This window comes from Stegastes partitus, unplaced genomic scaffold (genome assembly GCF_000690725.1).
Source record: "Stegastes partitus isolate 25-593 unplaced genomic scaffold, Stegastes_partitus-1.0.2 Scaffold511, whole genome shotgun sequence".
Classification (NCBI taxonomy): Eukaryota; Metazoa; Chordata; class Actinopteri; family Pomacentridae; genus Stegastes; species Stegastes partitus.
In genome coordinates, this window is record NW_007578242.1 from 59457 (window position 1) to 65456 (window position 6000).

Sequence of the window (6000 nt, forward strand, 5' to 3'; positions counted from 1 at the left end):
CAGCACTGACAGCTCCTGTGTCCCCGGCATTAATAAGAGAAAAAGCAGCATCGCACACATAAGCTTGCAGCGGTTTACCTTTCCAATCTGCCAGCGCAGGCAGGGACCAGGTTCAGACACGGCGGACCACACACACGTCTATGATTACTGACAAATAAATAAGGCTCCCGTGGAGGGTTTGCTAAGTCCTACAGCATGTTGGCTTACATACTTACTGCACCCCATGAAATTATGATAAAAGCCCTGGTGAAAGAAGTAATCCAGCCTATTAATGTCACTGCAAAAGTCATTTAGTGTTACTTAAATAAACAAGCTTCTGCCATAAACGCTATTATACATACACTGCTAGCAAAATTACTCACTACGAACAAAAGCATAATTTAATTTGTGTCAATGTGAGATAAAAGAAATGAAATCCTTTTACAGAATAGGATTAAATGCTTCTCTTTTTTGTTTTTTAATTTGACCAGTCTTTTATGTTTAAGCTCAGTTTCTGTAATTGATTTTTTTTTTCCCTTGGGCTGATAATCAAACATAAGATTGAGAGTCGGTAGAAAACCTTGTATATGTACTGTATATATATTTATTGTTTAATATCCACAGTACTACAGACGATGAACAAGGCTGGATTCTTTGATCGTTTGATATTTTGACGAGGTAGATATATATTATGAGGTACCACACATAACATTTTTTTCACATTACATATCAAATATCTGCTCAGCTTTGGGACTGAAACTCTAATCAGTATACAGTGTGTGTAATATTTAACTATACAACTAGCTACCTACATATATTCAGTTTATCACATGTTAAAAAAGTAAAATTTCTGTCTCTCACATGTGGCCCAAAAGCAGAACGTGTTGTAAAATAGTAATAAATCACATATCTATGTGCAGTACTTCATGCCTTCAGGGCTCGGCGTGCATCCTCGTCTGCTTGCAGTCTACGCGAGGCGGAGAGAGCCTGAACCAGCAACCTCGACGGCAATCAATGTGATAAACTTGGAAATAGTGTGCAAAGCAATTAAACTGTCAATAAAAGCCTTCCTCAGCCACTGTGATTAGCTCAAAGTCTGCTGTTGGCAAAGCAACAGTCTGTCTTGTTAGACTGCACAGGATGCTTCTAGAAGGGAGATACTGCGGTTAGAAATCTAGATAAACGTGAGGTGTATTTTTAAAATGCATGCGCGCTTTCACGCAGCAGTTCGTGGCTGTTCACATTTATGGCAGGCGGCATGTTATAAATATATATTACCCTCGTTATGAGTTTACTATCTGTTCAGTATTCCTGGTCTCTTAAAAAAAAGAACAGCACAGTAAACTATGACCAGGAGGAAACTTTAAAATGTTTATTTTGCCAGATAACAAATAGTTATGCAACAGAGGTGTATAATTTTATGGAAGACAGCGCACCAAATCTGCAGTTAGAACAAAAAAACTAACAAAACAGTCAACTAGACGGCTAACAAACATCGCGTGTAAAGGTAGACTATACATGAAACTTGGACGAAGCCACAGCAGCGTCCCCACTGGTTTGAAGCCTTGAGTTTGGAATTTAGCCATCTTGATCTTTTGATATCAGATATTATAAGTGAGGGGTAGAGCTGTCTGAGAACTCAAGGAGGCTACACATGACAATACTGAAATCCTAGTCAGTTAAATAGCGCTAAATCATCGAGTCTGGGAAATAAACTAATAAGAAAAGACACTGTTCTGACTATGTTGACTACATGGATGAACCTGTTTGGCCAAGATGGACGATAGAAAACGAGGCGGCCCGGCTGATTGGTTGGCTTTACAAAGGCAGGCATGGATGAGTGAGTCCTGCCCACAACAGCCTCTGATTCTGAGAGACAGATAATGCTTGTGAGATTACCGTCCTGAGCCCACCAACAGCCCACAGCCCGACCAATCGGCGCTGAGAGGAAATTACATAACAATGACTGTTCAGCACTCCCGCACCATTCTGCCCGCACCACCACGACAATCCGTCTATCCCGGTTCACTCTTTATCATGAGTTCAGAGTAGACGGCAAACAGATGAGGAGCAGCAGACAGAGAGCCTGGTTATACTACCCTCCCTCCCAACTGCATGCACCTGATAATCCCGAGAGTGATTTATGGGATTGCGTGCGGAGCCATAATGCCGAACACAGAAGCCAGTCTTAGATAACGTAAAAAATGTTTGGAGGGCTTTACCGCCTTCTTGCTTCTAATTATTTCACTTGAAAGAATTACAGAAGTAGGGGGGAAACGGACACACGCTGAGATGTCGCGTTCACATACACCTCTCCTCCTCTTATCACATCCCTAGAAGGAGGCTGTAGGGAAGAGTGGGGCGTTGCAGGCAGAGGTGGTCGGCTTCAGACTACAGCTGTGTAGCTGGGGGTGGATGACGGCTGCTGCTCGCCGAGGTTAGAGGTGACAGAAAACACGAGGTCACAGCTGTACAAAGACAAGAGGAGACTGCAGGGCACAGCACACATAGAGTACACACCGTACAATATGGCAGAAAAATAGTGTTGAAAAAAATGAAAATCTCAGATATTCTGTGAATCATTAAGAAATAATGTTAGTTTATTTAAATCACGAGGACGTCACTTTTGTTGAGGTTTTTCATTTTTACTGTCTTTTGGATACTTATAAGTTAGAACCTTGAACATTATAACAATATTTATGTTGTGTGTAGAGCTGCAACCAACAATTAACTTCAGAGTTTTTTTCAGTTGATCGCTGATTAACTGACACTAAATGAAACGTAGTGTACGACGAACAGACGTGACGAATTAGCTTGACACATGAATTAAATATCTGATGGAGCCCTACTTGTGTTCAGAAAAAAAATGAACATCAACAACTATTTTTCACATTTTAAAATATTAGAATTAGCACCACTTGGGCAATACAGCAGTTCACAGTTTGCCTCTTGTTTTATCATTTATTGATTTTTTTTTCCAGTTTAAATGGTGCCATCATGGAAATGTCCATCTTTTCTATTGCCGTAAAATAAAAGCTGTGAAAGTATAAAGCCACTTACTGCTTCCAAGACACTAGTCCCCCCACAACCCAGTTTGTCAAGTAAATAAGATTTTTTCTGGCTTATGCTGAAGGCGGACAACCTGTAGTCGTTGAGTTAAAAAGTTGCATCACTCCACCCCAGTATCGCCGTGCACCTACCAAAAAACTGCACATCCTTCCAAAGGAGGAAAGTGTTGAAGTGGATGGATTTTATTTTTTGAGACTTGCCTTACAAAAGCAGACTGTATAAACGATGGACATAGCGCTCATGAAGACACCCACACCATTTTGAAGCCTCGAGTTTGGAATTTGGGATGTTTTACGCTGGAGTGCCTACAAAATACAAGATAATATGATGCTGGACCATCTATCCATCCATTATCTATACACCACTTAATCCTCACTAGGGTCACGGGGGGCTGGAGTCTATCCCAGCTGACTCAGGGCAAAGGCAAGAGACACCCTGGACAGATCACCAGTCTATCACAGGGCTACACTTAGAGACAGACAACCAAGCACACTCACATTCACACCTACGGACAATTTAGAATCACCAATTAACCTCAACATGTTTTTGGACTGTGTGGGAGGAAGCCGGAGAACCTGGAGAGAACCCACGCTGCACAGGAAGAACATGGAGACTCCACGCAGAAAGATCCCAGGTGTCCTCACCGGGACGCGAACCGGCGACCTTCTTATGGTGCTAACCACTGCTCTACTTTGCAGCCCGAAGCTGGACTAGTATCCAAATTAATGCTGAAGAAAGGATCCATATCACAAGAACTAAAACGGTGAGTTTAAAACAAAATACAAATGCTTGCTTCACTTTTTTCTTGCTAATGTCTGAGGGTAGCGTGAACAACTACAATCTCTGCTTAGCCAATCAGCGCATTTGCTGGTGAACAGTGTGGGTTTGCTGGTCGCCTTACAGCAAAATCTGACTGTGTACGACAGAGACAGAAAGAGGCCCTCAGAAAAATGGGGGGAAATTAAATTCAGTACCTTACTTTGTTGTTGACATTCTTACTGAAAGCGTTTTGTTGCTTTGCTCACGTGGCGTTTGCTGCACAATCGCACCTTGCAACTGATTCAAGGAAGCGACCTGACCTGTGAGCGACCGCGCGTCCCTGTTGTTCATGCATTGTTCTAAAGATGCACACATCAGAGGTCAGACGCTGCAACACACTCATCTAAACACACACGCAGGCTGTATGACTTGTGCATGTGCTCTGGTTCTTGCTCCTCCACTCGTGTGTGTTAATATGCTCCCCATGAGGCGCTGCAGGCTGTGGTAATTATAGAAGCTCAGCTAGCACACATATCACAAGAGAGAAGTGCATTTAAAGTCGTGTGCTTTTGCGCGAATACAGTACTGAGCATGCTCACAAACCCAAGCGCACATTGACGGCCGGGTTGATGGTAAGCATGCAGGATCAAAGTTTAGAAAGCAAGTGTTTGGGCACATTTCAAACCGAAATTGTGCAGATGAACGTAACTTTTTTCCTAACTCTGATTGTGGACTTCCAAAATTCATTTACTAGTGCTCCATGACGTGAAGCCCACAGACTCTTACCAGCAAAGCACAGCCACACTTAGGGTTCAACAATGCTGAGTTAATCTAACACCCCTCACAGTCACAACTGTAATACCCCTGCCCAAATATAATGGGATGTAGGGCTTAACCCACTTCTCAGCAAAATCCCAGTCTTCAAACAGGCTGACCAGCAAGCCGTCTGCCACTGTGTCCAATCAACTCTCTGGCAAACCATAACTCCATCTCCAGGAGAGCCAACAGAACAGACGAGCCCGGAAGATGGAAGATGATTATTTTCTTAACCATGCTGAGTTGTCATTATTGGCATTTAATGGCCCGATATAGATGTAAGGCGTGCCAGGCGGGCTCTCAGTGTGACAAGCTGGCCCTGTGTGTGAGCACAGTAAGCCGAGGACGGGTTTGGAAATGGAAATGTCAGTCAGAGGGAAGGAAAGGAGGAGAGGGCCTGAGGGAGGGCGACCGGGTAAGAGGATACAGATACAGAGAGGGAGAGAGGAGGAAGGGAGCAAGACATTCACATCCCTCCTTCAGACCAACGTTTGGCTTTTTCCACTCAACTGCTCTTCAATGGCTGCGCTGCACGCAACGTGAACACTCAGCACAGAAACGTCTGAGAGGACTATTTTTAACAGCTGTTGGGCATTCATTAATGTTAGATAAACCAAAACAAGCCAAAAACAAATACAGTATTTTTTTTTATTTTTTAAATAAAGCCTCGCAGCTAGAAGAGCCCCGGTTTGCGTCTCGGTTAGGACGCCCGGGATCTTTCTGCATGGAGGTAGATGGATGGATGGATGGATGGATGGATGGATGGATGGATGGATGGATGGATGGATGTTAGGTCGATGGATGGATGGATGGATGGAAGGATGGATGGATGGATGGATGTTAGATAAGTAGATGGATGGATGATGGATGGATGGATGTTAGATAGGTAGATGGATGGATGGATGTTAGATAGGTAGATGGGTAGATAGATGGATGGATGGATGGATGGATGGATGGATGGATGGATGGAAGATGACCCCCCCCAATCATCTTTATGTACTTTCATGCCGTATAAGAAAGCGCCGACAGAGAAATTAAAGAGCATTGACAAGCTGAACGATAGCATAAAAAAAAGATTGTAACTGTAATCCACAGACCACCAGATTCATCCAAGAACTGTTTTATTTCCCCTTGACACTCCAACACTGACACACTTTAACAGCTATTTTTATTGAGAATTTCTGTAGGTGATGAAAAGTTAAAACAAACTGCGTCCAAAGTGGCATTGAACAGCTGCAGCTAACAGTTCAAAAAATAGTCCACAGGTGTTTATTCCAAAAACAATGAACCAACTATTGTTAAATCAAGCCCTTAATCAGTCCTATTGTACAGCATACAGCAGAGCATTGGAAGTCATCCTACGTAGGGTCATGACTT